This window comes from Zootermopsis nevadensis, unplaced genomic scaffold, assembly GCF_977971745.1.
Source record: "Zootermopsis nevadensis isolate Lab colony 2312 unplaced genomic scaffold, Znev_1.0 Znev_ptg000076l, whole genome shotgun sequence".
NCBI classification, from domain to species: domain Eukaryota; kingdom Metazoa; phylum Arthropoda; class Insecta; order Blattodea; family Termopsidae; genus Zootermopsis; species Zootermopsis nevadensis.
This window is the reverse complement of record NW_028259207.1, coordinates 338,547-354,718: the sequence shown is the minus strand read 5'-3', so window position 1 is coordinate 354,718 and position 16,172 is coordinate 338,547.

Genomic DNA, 16,172 nt, shown 5'->3' with positions numbered 1-16,172 from the left:
GGTACCTTCCTAATTTGACACAGGGATGATTAAAAAATCTACTGTGTGTTCAGTTACAGACAAAAGCAAGAAACCGCTAGGACTCTGTGGACCACAGTTGGTGAATGGGAAAATTATGAAAAAACAACTATGCTGGCAGTTTTAACGAGACAGTAGTAGAGATGAGCAGTGATAAAGGCGGGTTTTCACACTGGTAAGTAAAGCACCTTTCTTTCTGTTTCTTATGCTCAAATGTCCATATGAAGAGGGCTTAAAATGGTAAAATTAATATTTTATGTTGTTAAATTATCTCTGTTTACAACTGATCTATCTTCTGCCTGTGAAAGACTAAACAAATAACTGCTAAACTCTGAGACTACACTGGAAAATTTCCAATTGCAGGCACGTAACAGAGGAAAAGTATGTCGTATCTTTCTACACACGGTTGTGACTGTTTAAGCGGAAGGGAACTTAGCTGCCTTGATACAGTTGAAGCAGCTTCTCTGATCTTATTGACCCTCGTTACAAATTCTGCTGCGCGATCTCCTCCAACATCCTAACAAACGAAACAAAATTCATATTAGGCAATTGCTTGAGATCCCTAACTATCTCTAGATTGCAAAATAAAATAATGAAGATAAATATTTAACCAAGTGGATCGAGAAGATGGCAGTCACTCAACAGGTCAATAAATTATACGCCTTTTACGAGTTCAATCCAATCCAATACAACCTATTGTCTGTGATCCATTTCAAGTAACATCCCATCTATACCTGTTCTCCTAAAAGGGTTCTTCCTTCATGTTTCATGACTAAAATTTGGGTGCTTTCCCTATCTTCCTCATTTGTGCTACATGTCCTAATAAGCTGGTGCTCAAAATTTTAAGTTTGGATTTATTTCATAGTACCCTTGAACCGTGCTCCAAGCCAGTCCATGGGTCCATATTCAACATATTCGGACTAGAGTTGACGAAAAGCCAGAAGATATGGCTTGAAACCCAGGAGTCTTTCATCAACATCAGTCGCCATGAAAGTCTCACTTTATACATATTTGGACTACCCCACCACACCTGGTGGAATACTATGGAACTATGTATATCCTATACAGCAGAATGCTTAAACCTTTTTGATCATTCGATCTATTTTTCCAAAAGACTAAGAGTCGATGAATGTCAGAAACAATCACTTATTCAACAGCTGTAAAAACATGCGTTACACTACCCTCTAAGATGAATCTTAAGAATAATATTTGGAGTCGAAACTGGACAAAAACAGATAATAGAGTATTTAATTATGAGATGCTACACACAGACATTCAGATAAATAAAAAAAAATCTCCAACAGAATTTGCACAATTAGACACTTTGCCGTCATGAACAATCTTCTCCTTAGAGTCTTTCTGGAAATGTTGAAACTGTCCACATACATCGTTCCATTTCTCGTTTATTTTTCTAACTGTACGCTCAGTATCACCACAACCAATTTTCAATCTCTGAAGTTCTGTACATTTCTCATTCAGTCTTGCAATCTCTTTTCCCTTTCTTTTAAAACTCCTCCTGGAAAGCCTACAAAATGGCATACATTGAAGAACGGTGTCATATGTTGAACTCGGCAAACGATTACAGTGCTATAAAGAATAGGTACTACCTTCATCTGAACCTCCTCATTATTTGCTTGTTCCAACCTTCTTTTGGCATCCTTTAACCACATCTGTAATTCAGCCACTAACTTCTTCTACTCTTTTGATTCATTCTCACATTGCCGAGCCCCACTTTCCTTGCCTACAGACAAAAATAAAGAAAAATTAAAGAAAAATTTCATTCTAGCATACAAACAGTTTAATGTAGGGGACTGATGATTCCTGTCTTTGCCCAATGTTCTCCTACTGATTCACTCCTACAAAAAACACGCCCTGAGATCAAACGTAATGGGTCCGTGTGCATGCGTGTGATTAAGTATGTATGTATATATTTATTTATGTACATACAGTACACAGAGTGTCTCACCTAACTTTGAAACTTCAAATATTTATCTAATTTTAACACGTACAGGAAAAAGTTTCAACTAAAATGTACACAGTGTCTAATGGGGGTATACATTAAGCAATAAAATATTAATTATGGAAGTGCTCTTAAGATGTTATTAAGGTTACATTCCTTTCCTTTAAATAGAAACCTTTTAATTTTTAAGCCAGAATTACAGCCAGATTTGAGATGAATTCATGTTTGATGATGTCACCACTCAAAGTATGAGACAAAGGCATCAATACATGCCTACATTGAAAGTTGGAATGTTCATACAAAAATTTACAGTAATAACTATTCAAAATTGTAACTATTGTTATAAATACACTTTCAGATGCATTAAATTAAAGAGGAATTCACAGACAGCTGAGGTTAGAGGCACATCACACAATACAACTATTTAGAGAGTTACAACTTTAATAAAAGTTTATCAATTATAAAGTTAAAACAATGAAATTCCTAAATTTTTCGATACAAAATAACGACATCCTTTTCAAGAGTCCATGTGGCAGGAGAAGAGGGCAATCACCCTGATTATGTACACAGCAAGGACCAATCAAACAATGGTAAACTTCTACCAGACTACACAGTGCTACAGCCCAGAACACGGACATCTTAATTATTTTGCATCTGTTTGACTGTACTTTAAAATGAGCTCAATTTTTTTTACTTTTTATAGAGCCACAAACTACCTACGTCTGCAACAAATTAATCTTGTTTGGAAGGAAAAATCAATTTCATGCATTCACATTTGTCAGTGCAAGTGAGAGATGAAGAAAACTTTTTCGAAACCTCAAATAGGTTAATAAGATGCTGTACTTCCGAACAATTTATGTATCATATTATTGCAGGTACTGACTTCAACACCAAATCATCAATAAATTAAATTTAAATATGGGTGGAAGAGGACAAAGGAATTTGAGTGGGCATCAAATAAATATCGTATTCAGATTAGTAAAATGCGATTACAGAGAACACATCTGTAATTCCTTTCTAATGCTGCCACTCCTCTTTTTATATTTGACTGTAACTCCTGCTATTAATCAACATGATATAACAACTCATGTTTACTGCAAGGAACATTCTGATTTTGCCAGAACTACTTTTCACAAATGTATCAAAAAAGTAAGTCAGTTTACTACATTTTTCAATGGATATTTCAAAATGGATGGTCCAGAAGCAAGTAAGAGGGAGCCAGGATTCAGTTTGTGCATAATGTGTTTTATATTACTAAGAATATTTTATATTAACAAAAATTAAGCAAATAAAGTATTTTTACCTTTGGCATTTACTTCACAGGACCAAATTAATAAGAACCTGAGTTTTTTCTGTGAGTTTCATAATGATTGAGTCTGAGATGTCCGTATCATTACGATATTTAAAGTAGTAATGAAACTTAGAATCCGACATCAAAGTGAGTCCCAATCACTGCCTTACCTTACGTGTAGGTCCTCGACCAAGTGGCGGCTCTCCTGTACCAGCCTGGTGAATACAACACACCATGATCTCTATGAGACTGGTTTCCTGTCAGCCATCCAATGCTTCTTCTGACGGTCCTGGTTCCTCTAGCAGCAAGTCCGTCATACACTCCCAATCCTTCATCATCTCATTTGATTTCAATGAGGGAATCCACCAGATATGCACCATGCTCATGCAGCTGTGGAAAAATTGGTTACAAAACTTATTATAACAAAGATCACTGACTTCAGAAAAATGTTCATTAGTGTGAATTTGCACTAATAAGAAAAACTGAGAACATCAATACAATAAAAGCAGCGCTCTATCAAAATTCTGTGTATTAAAATGACATTAAAGTCTTTAAAAACCAACCAAATACATCCACTTTCATTTAAAAGAAAGAAAAAACAACATAAAAACAGATTCTTGGTACACATATATGACAAGTAATAAATATCCAAGACCTTGAATCATATAACAAACCAATAAATAGCCACGTAATTAATTTGTTGTTAATGGAGGTCTTCAAGGTTGTGATTTTATGAGGATTTGTAGGTGGGAACCAATGAGTCATAGGAACATCCTGTCATCACCATCAGCCTTCGAAGATGGGGGCAGTAGGTTGTTCCAAAACATGGTACTCACCTACAAGTCCACACGGCATCACAAAGACCACCCAGGACATGTTTAATATCATAAGAACCCCAATATTATTCTGTTATTTAACGATTCTTTGAGATGCATCTCGCAAGGTCCCAGTATTTTGTTTTGTCTTATCCAGAATGGTCTTGGAACTGAAACGAAAATGAAAGAAACCTATGGGCAGGCTGAGGACATCATAAATGAACCACATGGATGGAACCAGCTTAATCATGCTGAAACAAATATCAAATAAAATTATTACTTCAGGTGTGATAACTCATGCACGTAACTATGGAAAGAATATTTTTTTCTCTACGTGTCAAAGACTAACAATTCCTTATAGCATTTAAGTGAGTCCCTTGTCACCACTCCATAGTGCAGTCTTTGGTTCGAAATAAAGATGGCCTCTAAATATGAAGACTAGTTGTAAATATGTTGAATAAACAGTCATGGACAGTTAAAAATGTCTGGTCCTCCAGTCTTCAAATAAAAGGCCTGCTGTACTAGTCGGAGCATCAATGACAGTATCTACACAGATAACCTAACCTTAAACCTCTCCAAGATCATACCTGTGGCGAGATAAGACTGAGCGAAAGAAGTAAAACTACAATGAACACATTCGCACGCCTTTCCTCTTACATTACACACAAAAAACTATATTAATGTATACATATGTGAACATGTGTGGAGCAAAACAATGAAATACAGTAGGTTAGACTATTCAGCTTACTTCAAATACGACACCCACCAATGTCTTTCGTACATTGTCATATTTTACAACTAATATATGCACACACCACGCACATCTCTTTTAATTTGTATTATAAAAAGCATATGCACAAGATATTAAATAAAATATAAAACAACCCAATATGTGCACTATTTCTCTTTCACTGTCGGCAGACGCACAGAGCAACAGCGCCAACTGGCGGAAAAGATTTAAGTGAGTAGAACTATATCGATGAACATGGTGCTGCCTTCTAGAAGTGATACGGTAAACTTTTTGTTTATAAATGGTAACGGGAAACTAGCAGCATGCTTTCATCAAATAGAATTAGTATTTGTACGGAAAAAACATTATATTTAGGGTATTTTAATATTTTTCAGAACCCACATGTATTTTATTCTGTTGATAAATTTCTATAGTTTATTGTACTTGTATAGTCCACTATATACTAATGTATTTAGTGTAACCTTTTAATATTTTAATGCTAAACATTTATCTTTTGTTTAAAATGAGCCGTTCTTTAAGCTGTACTCACCCGTGTGAGTACAGCTTAAAGAACGTGCAGTCTCTGAAAAGCCCAGGTGCGGCAGACACCGCGTAAGGGAGAGACCGAGACGCGGTCTTACAGAGACCAGAGTCCTGCAGAAGCCGGTTGGTGCAGAACACCGAGGCAGTCAGCAACCGGGCGATATAGAGGCCGAGTCCGTCAGAGACAGGATGTGGCATTCACCGAGGCTGGCATGCATCTCTTGGGGAGAGTTTTGAAAAAAGTTGAAAATTTTCGAAAAATCAAAAAATGCTGGAAAATGTCTGAAAAAGCTCAAAAAACCAAATTTTTTTGAAAAATTTGAAAACATTTTGAAAGTGGAATTTTTCAAAAATTGTATGGTTTGTGCGCGTTTTGGTTAATTTCCTGCATATTTTGATTTTACTAAAATTTTCAAAATTTTGAATTTTTTTTCTTCAAAATTATCCCCACCTGATGCCTTGCAGAACCGGACTCTGTCGGTCTGCTTCTTATGTACTGTGTCTCTGACGAACGCGGTCGTTCCTTCACACGGCCCCTGACGTGCACTCTCTGAAAAGCCCTGGTGCGGCAATTTATCGTCATTTAGTGTAAAAAACAAAAGACTCCCAGTAACCGAAGGTCCTCGCACGTCTTTGTCCTAAAGAGTTGGGTAGATGTCATGAAATGGAAGTATTCATCCCAGTATTACACTCCAAACACCACAAAAAGTTGAAATTTTGAAACGAATACTTAAAAGAAATTCAGATCAATAAAGTAGTAAATCACCTCAGCAGAAGATGTAATTTGGACCGTTACACTGATGGGGGGGGATATTGGGCATCACATAGTTAGAATGTTCCCAGGCAATGCCCGCTAGATCTTCTGGTAAGGATTAAAGCAAGGGTGAAGACGTTAGGGCGATAATTAGTGACAGTTTGGTAGCAGAAACGACGGAAATTTTGAATTTCTTATTACAAAACACTGAAGATATAATTTGGAAAGTTTAGTAATTAATTTGGTCGCATCGGTTGGAGGGAGAGCAAATTTAGATAAATTAAGATAAATGAGAACCATGCAGTGTACGAAGCCGAAGATCGTCTACATAATATTTAAAAACCCAGTCCGTACCGCGAAGAAAACACTACACTTCACCATTACGAAGATCAACTGGTTAACGCTGTTTAAGGAAATAATCGCTGTTTAATCTGATAATTAATTAACCCTTCGAAGCCGAAGCTCGTCTAAATAGCATTTACGAATCCAGTCCGTACCGCGAAGAAAACACAACTCTTCACCATTACGAAAATCAAGTGGTTAACGCGGGTTAAGAGAATAATCGCTGTTTACTCTAAGAATCATAAATAATGTCGAGACTTCAGGTTATCACGGAGGCGAGAGTGAAGATGTGTGTCTTCTGGGATGTTGTGCGTACATTAAACACCTGTAAAACATCGGTCTTTTCCTACGAGTGCCAGGCTACATGACGCAACATCCCACATGACATGTTAGTGATTTACGGTCATCTGAAGTGCGTCTTCGTATGTAAGGAGCGATCGCTATTCAAATTACTTTGTCACTCTATTAATCACTGCCAGCCTGAGTGTGTGACTTTACATTTGTTTGAATTGTACGATTTCATGTGGACGCCTAGCCGGGAGGTGAAAAAATCTACTTACATAAAAGACTTTATCTGTGACTGCAGAACGAGTACAAATTGTGAAATAGCCGTCTAATCCCAGTACCAGTAACTCCGCGAAATAAATGTAAACTTGAAAATTTGTCAAGAAATTCCCCAATATTTAAGGAACTAGAATGTTCATTACAGTGTCCTCAAAAGCCAACCACCGGCCATAACCTGAAACATATAAATTTGCTCCAAGTCCTAATCCTCTTCGATATACTTTAATATTATCCTCTAATATACTGTTCTGTAATACAAGCTGTTTCTTCCATTACCGCCTTCTACCTAAAATTCTGCATACATTTATCACGAGCAGAATTGCGTGCTGCATGTATTGTTTATCTTGTTCTTCTTAACCAGAACTAATAAAAGTTATAATATTTCCAGTCTCTTCATCCAACTTAGGTCCGAATATTCTCAAAAACCTTCAGTCTGTGCCTTTCCTTCACAGACAGACAAAACAACGGATAAAGTTGCAGTTTAAACTTAAATCTTCACATTTCTGGCTAGAAGGTGATGCAGATTCACTCTTAAGTGGCACTGGGACATATCCCAGTTTTATATCCGTCGTTAAAATCCAAGTTCTTCCACCCGCTGTACCTTTATCTCCTGAGCTTTCTTTTACCAGTGTTAACGTGTTTTTAAAGCAAATATAATTTGGTTTAAACCGCCAGTTAAAACAACTGCGTGCACATCCAACCCTCTACACCCCCTCCCCCACCCCCAACGCGGTCCCCAAGACACTCAACGACTGTGGTCTGCATTATGTTGCAAGTCACAGGAGTCTTCATAGACCCTGGTTCGTATCCATGTTGATGTTGACTCTATCCTGTCTTCAGAAATGAATTTGACCTTACAATTTCGATCAATTTTCTTTTGACGTGAAAACGTCTTTAAAATCAATGCCCAAATGAGCGACAGTTTCTGTCGAAGTAATTTCAAACTTCATTAACTCGGCTGAAAATAGACATAGCGCCGCCATCTTAGTCTCGCTTTAAAGAGGAAGGATGAAGGTGTGTGCCAGTACCGCTCCGACATTCGTGGCGGCCGGACATCGCGAACTGCGCACGCGCAAAATGAACCCACGATTTTCGACTTTCCGGATTCGACACGTGTCCATAAACGGGATCATATCTCAGACACTAATTATCCGATCCGAGTGAACCAAGTGTTGTTTGAAGAGGGGTGTATATGTTACAACTCATCCCGGGCTCCAAGTGTGTATCTCAAAAACGCACAAAGATACGAGGCTGTGATTTTGAAAAAGTTTGAAAATTTCCCGATTTTCTTAAAATGTCGCGATATATGAGGGTAAAGTACAACCAGAATTACAAAACTCGGTCACGAATGCGTAGAGCACAAAATTCTAAAGAGAATGACACGGAAAATGTCGGGCCCGGACCCCAAACCAACGCGCAGTACTGCCGCGAATATAGGCAACGTAAGCGCGCTCGGACAACTCAGGCGGCATCTGACGAGCCTGGGTCAAGTATGGATGTGGATTTCGTTGCTGATGAGATGGAGAGTGCAGACCGATCGGACCCACTTGGGGCCCAAAATTGGACTTGTACCGGGGCCGACAACTACTTTAAATTTTGTTTAATTTCAATATACTATACACGATTGACGTTTTCACGAAAATAACTGCGGCAGTGTCCGACACTGCCTATCAATTTTTTTCGTTTTCAATTTAAAATGAGAGCTGAATAAGCTGGAGATTTCCAGTTGCATAACAAACGTTGTGAAGGAAAATAATCAATTAGGTTAGTAGAATCATAACATTTTAGTTTAACAACCTGAGTATGGTTATGATAATAAATAATTTAATCTTTGTTCTTCCAGTGCACTGGCTTTAAAATGCCAATTGAGCACATAATTCATGAAGCTTATTATGCAGAAGATATATCTAATAATATACAAGCAATTAATTGGTTTATTAAATCTGCGTGCTAATATTTTATTATTTTTTTTTATTATTATTATTTATTTGACTGCAAATGGGTTTTTACCCGGTGGCAGTGGTCCTACAATAAGACACAACAAAACATAAGACAACAAAAACAATAAGAAACAACAGAACAATGAGACAGAACAAAACAATAAGACACAAAAAAAACATAAGACAACAAAAACAATAACAACAGAACAATGAAACAGAACAAAACAATAATACAAAAAACATAAGACAACACAAACAATAACAATAAGAAACAACAGAACAATGAGACACAACAAAACAGTAAGACAAAAAGACATAAGACACAACAAAAACAATAAGACAACAAAACAATGAGACACAAAAAACATAAGGCACAACAAGAACAATAAGACACAACAAAGCAATGAGACACAACAATACAGTAAGACAAAAAGACATGACACAACAAAAACAATGAGACACAAAAAACATAAGGCACAACAAGAACAATAAGACACAACAAAACAACACACCACACTCAAAATAAAACAACTCATAATATTACAAAACCGTATAACCTAAAGTACATAACTTAAAAATTAATACCAACTAGACATAAGTCAGTAACAGTAATGAATCACACGTTTCATCAGGACCTTCTCTTCACTTCACTACACTTATGAAGCCTTCCCATCCTCACCCCAATTTACCCCCCTTCACTGCACCCACCCATCTATTCCCTTTACTTCACCTCATTTATCACTTTCCTAACCTTCTTCCTAAACGTACTTGGTTTACAGGAGAGAGTCCCTAAAACCTCAGCAGGTAGCTGGTTCCAGAGTTGGATGGTCCTATTTACAAAGGAATATTTTCCGATATCTGTTCTTTGTTTTCTGCTCCTAACTTTCCGAATATGATCGACTCTGCTCAGGTAGTATGGCCTTTGCAATCTGTCACCTATAGCTTTCCATGCCCGATCTCCCGTGTACGCCTTGAAGAGAGCACATATTCGTGCTATCTTTCTACGCTGTGCCAGGGTTTCCCAGTTCGAATCGCTCCTGTGATATGCAAATTTACATGCTTTCCTTTGCACCCGTTCTAACGCATTTATCTGCCCCTCCCTGTAAGGATCCCAGCACGCCGCCCCATATTCCAGAATCGGACGCACTAGTGATGTGTAGGCTAGACTTTTAGTGTTACTATTCCCCTTTTTGAGAACACGCATTGTAAAATGAAGTGCCTTCCAGGCTTTTTTAACCGTATAATTTACTTGATCAGCCCAGCTTAAATCGCTGCTTAAGAGAATTCCCAAGTATTTACAACTGCTCACTTCCGGAATTATTTGGTCCCGTAACAAATAGTTTGGTGGTTCCTTCACCCGACTTCTCGTGAAACTAACTGCTTTACTTTTACTTGGGTTAATTTTCATAGCATTTTCAACCGCCCACTCCCCCAGACTGTTTAGATCCATCTGCATCTTTTCTATGTCTTTACTATTTATAATTTTCCTATATATTATACAGTCATCTGCAAAAAGTCTAATAGTCGATTCAATGTTCCTCCAAATATCATTTACGTACGCGAGGAATAGAAGTGGACCCAATACACTCCCTTGCGGTACTCCTGATGTTACTCTGACTTCCTCTGATAATTGCCCTCCTACTCTAACTCTCTGCGTTCGGCCTAAAAGAAATTCTCTTATCCATGCGACTATCCTCGAGTCCACGCCCGATGCCGCGATTTTCATAAGCAGCCGATCGTGAGGAAGTAAATCGAAGGCCTTCGAAAAATCTATTATAATCGCGTCTAACCTTCGTCCGTCATCCAGTGTGTCTGCAATGTCCTGACAAACCGTGATTACTTGACTTTCGCATGAATATCCCGGCCTGAACCCATGTTGACCCTCGAATAACCAATTCTTTTCCTCCCAGTTTTTCCTCAGGTAAGATGCTATAACGTGTTCCATTTGTTTGCAGACCACCGATGTTAAACTGACCGGTCTGTAATTTGTGACCAATGATCGATCACCTCCTTTGTAAATAGGAACCACTATGGCTTTTTTCCAGTCCCTTGGTATAGTGGCATTATTAATTGTTACGTCCAATAATCGCGCCAGGTATGGAATCATGGCTTCCCCACCCAGTTTTAGAATTTCCCCAGAAATGCTGTCAGGCCCTATTGATTTGCTTTTTTCCATCCCTGCTAGCCTTTTTCTAATGATTTTAGTACTAATGGCGAAGGGTTCGCCTGAGTTAGCGCATTGTATCTGCGGGATGCTACGCTCGCAGCTTGTTCGTCCTACTAAAAAAATACGCAAAAGATTTTCATAAAAATGTGTGAGTGTGTGTGAGGGGGGGGGCTAAGCGAGTTTTATTTTGGCTTTCCTACTTTCGTATTGGTCAAATACGACAACTCTGCATGAAGCTTAAATCGAACTTAATCGATTTTCTCCTAAACCGGTCGTCGATTGGTAACTTATAAACCCTTAAAAAAGTTTCATATCAAAGTCTGCAAATTCCACACAAAAAGATTTGTTCTGTGGTGAGCCGGCAGATTTAACAAAAACCAAAAGAAAATTTCGCATCGATATGCGTGAGAGAAAGGCCGATGGTCGCATCAGCGCGTTTTAAAACAGCAAACAAGCACTGAGGGCCTTCAGAATTCGTAAGTAACATTTGAAATTATGGGTTTATATTCGTATGAAGAGAATGTATTAAGTTACGAGGAAAATACAGTTATTATCATTGATTAATTGGAAATAATTAATTACAATGCATAAAATTGTGTCCGTCTTTTCACATTTGCTGGATCATGGAATTGACTGCAGAAAGCGACTAGCGTCGGAAAGCAAGAGCTCGAGACACTTGTTAGGTCAACGACGTGACCCCGAGGATTGTGTCACAAGAAAGGAATGACGAAGTTACGCAACGATCTCGTAACTGCCCAGCGCTCATGGCCAAAGCGGACATGCGGGGGGGGGGGGGGGGGGGGGGGGGGGGGGGGGCAAACTGAGCGCTAAATAATTCGCTACAATGAATTCGTAATCTGATCTTCATTTGTCCGCATTTGGCTTTCCTCTTCCGTCCGTTAATTGAAATTATTTATCCCACGTGCATAAAACACAAGTACAGGTTTACGTCGGGGATGCGTTCCTGGACGAATCGGTGTAAATTGGAACGATTTTATAATGTAAATCAATGGGAAGTCAATGACACGCGTTCCCAGCACCAAAACATTGACGAGTAAAATAATGGCATTGCATTTAAAGCTCTGAAATAACGTAAATAAAATAAAGGTAATTTAAAAAATATGGCGTGATGAAGGGGCGTGAGTTCTCTGACGAAGTCCCTGGTTCAGGATCGTCATGTTTTTTTAAAAAAGGCGTGTAGTGTGGACTGTCGTGATTTCTTCTTTCATTCTTTCTTTCTTTCTTTCTTTCTTTCAAAATTTCATGGATGCCACAACACTCCTCTTCGCCCTAGCACAAGAGAAAAAGTTTGCATTTCACAAACAACTTTTACCGATTCATCGATCTCATTGGAGCAAATTCGCGTTAACGAAACTTACGTAAATGCATTTCTTTTATTCAAAATCAGCGATATAAGAATTACGAGATATATTGTAAAACGTTATAAATAATAGTAAAATATATTCTTTTCACTTTTTAGCTTTCTGGTTTCAAAACCGGCGTTATTCTGAATCGGCGCAAATCGAGGGCTACGTGTACGTCCGCCTAATTTGAAGAGAAACGTGACTTTTCCCAAGTCCGTTTGAAACTCGTACAGACACCGCGAAACGCACTTTGTCATAATCCAAAGAATTTATCTGGATTCCCGTTTGCATCCAAAGCACTTTCTGTTAGCGAACATTATCACCGCACTAGTGGCGATGCCGGAAGGGGCGAGGGGGGGGAGACAACAGGATTTTTGTCGCATTCCGTAAAACATTGTTAATCGCCAATCTGACTGCAGCCAACCTGTTTTACTTCCAGAAAGGCCGACTTTAGAAGCTCCAGTTACGTTTCCCAAGACTCAAGTACGATGCCTGGAGTCACTCAGAATCACGTCGTAAACGATGCGTCGCCACGCCAAGCGATGAAAGTCCAGACAGCGCGAAGTTCGTGAAGACCAATTTTATGTCAACGTAAAAACTTTGAAGCCGAAACTACAAGCCAAAATGTATTTCACCTGACCACTCTTAATGTAGGCTCCAATACCAAATTTAGTCTATATCAGTTATGCGGTTTGGGAAATGAAAAACGTGTGGGCCAGATCTAAACCTTACTTTGTGTTTGCGTATTTGGATGGACCCTGCAACATCGGCTATCCTTACTGAAAGATCTCCACGATCAAGAATGCATGGCACCGATCTACACGACATTCATTTTAACCGTGGCCTACTCTGCGCACGGCGTTCTTTGTGCAGTTACTTTATACCTCGACGTATGATTTTGGTCGAGACTGCAAAATTAAGCCATATTAAATTCTGTGTTCAAGGAAAGAAACTGTTAACACTTCCATGTAATTCTACACAACTAGAAAACAGACGCTCGCAGTTTTCGCAATTGAGCAAGGACAAACGATGGTTTAAACTGTACATGTTCTTCGTTACACTCTTTAATAAAATTATTCCCAAATGATGTGTTCGGTTTTCTCGTCATTCTGCACGGACAATTTTCTAGTCCTGATTAAATCCGCGATCGCTTCGAGTTCATTTCAAATAAACATCAATTCATTTGATTCGCCGCTTCATAATCTAGCAGTTGGTACAGCGACGTTAGTTTTTCCGGTCACTTGAATTTCCTGAAAACGCCGAGGAAATTTTGGACAGGCTTTGGCCGGATTCCAATCGTTCAAAGGCTTCTGTCCTGACCTCAAAATCCCGGATGTGGCGGAAGAGAATTCGATACCCACATGAAGTGGGCGAGACCCATTGGAGCGTGTTTCGGCTTCAGCGTCAAATTTCGCTTCAGTGGGCTTCCTTGCCGGCAAAGTGGAAATGGATGCGGGGTGCATGTCGTCTAGTCCAAGCACAGTTCTCAGTTGTCCTTGAGAGTAATAAAACCGAAACTGTGTGTCGTTAAAAGGTCAACGAAGGTCACGGAACATAAAAATGTTTTCCAGCACAATTTGAGGCTGAGGCCTGCATCACTCACGTGCACTCTGACGTCGAAGGAATCAAACGTTGCGAGAAACAAGCAAGGAGACATGAAACATTCAGTGTTGCCACGCTCTGCGCGACAAACTTTGGTTTCCAGTGAATGCTAATTGTTTTTTTTTTAACATGTATTTCCATGCAAACAATCCGAGGACTCGTGAAATGCCGTCATTTGCAGACTTCGCTGTCCGTACAAATCCAAACCTTCCTTGAACACCAGAAAAGGTTACCAGGTGCGAAGTTGCAACAACGTAGTTTCGGCCTCTAAACGGGTGTTTTTCAGGAGACCTCCTTTGCGCTGATTGGTCCACTCACAAAGAGCGATATATGCCCGTATTGCCCGTGCACATGTCCAACGCTTTGTTTCTCTCGCCTTCACAAAGAATTGCGATCAGTCGTATTCTGGGACTCTCTTTCAAAATGCCTACCCCCGATAACGGAGACCTTCAGCCAGAATTATCCAGATGGATCTCCTTTGTCCTGACCCTCAGCCAAACAAAAATCCCGTTTTTACGCACAAATTTCGCGAGCCTTCCTGACGCCACGTTCCAAAGAAACACGACGCCTGAATTTCTACATACTCGCGAACTTTGTCATTTTAAGAGCTGAGAAACGCGAGAATTTTCCAGCAAGGAAATGGAGATCAAAGATTGAGGGCGTCGTTTATTCTAGACGCCTTGGCATTGGTAAATGATCTGTGTCGTCATAAAGGGTCGAATTCGCGCAGTCATTACTGTTTTGATGTCCATTACCTCGAACGCGCATGCGCACATCCAGCACATATCTCGTGTTCGTAACAACACCAGAATATTGAGTGCGAACGTGCCGCAAATTAACCCTGATAAATCCCCGTGATATCGGAACCACAGCAGTGATTTACCTGCCAGAGGGGAACAATTTATCAGAGAGATGTCAGGCGGAGACTGGAGGGTCACAGATTGGCAAAGTAGAGAGCGAATTCACTTCTGCGTTCGCTAACGCAGTTCATCAACGACTTAAGTAGCGCTATTTGAAACCACGAATTTTCTCAGACACGTCTGTTCAGAACACAAAATTACGCGTACACAAAATCTGTACTGCATAATGAGATTAACGGCTTCATTCAGAAAAACTTCCGGTCTCCGTTACATTAATCAACAAGTCAGGAAATTCAGGAGGTATATTAACAGCAAAGTTGCATTATCTGAATCTCGCGTTCGATCTCCAACTGAGTCCGTGTTGAGCCAAATAAGATCCGTGGCTGAAACTCAGCGACTCTCAAAGTTTTATTACAGATATCCGGTTTTAAGAGCAGAACATTTAAGGGATAACATAATGAACCATGTTTATATGAATAAATGGTAAACTTTTGGAGATAAAACTCTTCTAAGTACGTGTTTATTTTTTTTTTTTGGGGGGGGGGTTACGTCTGCTTGTCTACAGCCAGTTTCAAATCACGATGCCAATTAACAACAAATATCGGAAACACAAAAAAGAAGACCTGACTTCTAGCCTCGCCAGTGAAAACGCGAATGAATGATACTGACGATGCTTTCTGCTCGTTAACAAAAGCTTGCTGGATCGCGCGTGCTTTACGGCCTTCGAGTAAGACGATCGACGATTTCGGAACCCATTTCCAGTTGCTTCGGCATGAGTAACAGAAGAGAATTCTGCACTTGAGCAAACTGCAGGTGAACAGTTTAAAACAGAATTTTTGCAAATGCGACACGTGCGTGTATATTCTAAGAAGCCCGTAAAATCCCATCAGACATGCAAGGATCTTAGTTTGCGAGTGTTAAATAATGTCTTGACGTTCCACATGGAACGAGACAAATTAGTTTAATCGACAGTCAGGGAATGCGCTTCTGAAACCTTATCTTCCGGCATCTCATGGACCATAATTTATCTGTCGTCTTCTTCGGAACTTCGTCTCTTAAACTGGCTTGGGCCTGTGAGGAATAAATCAGCAGGAGGTCGGAGACAACTACAAAATAAATGATAATTAGACGGAGAATTAGTTAGAAACCATGAGAAAATCCTATTCGTAAAACCAGAAGGGGACAGACCAACTGGAACACTCTGACGCTGACGTCAGATCAC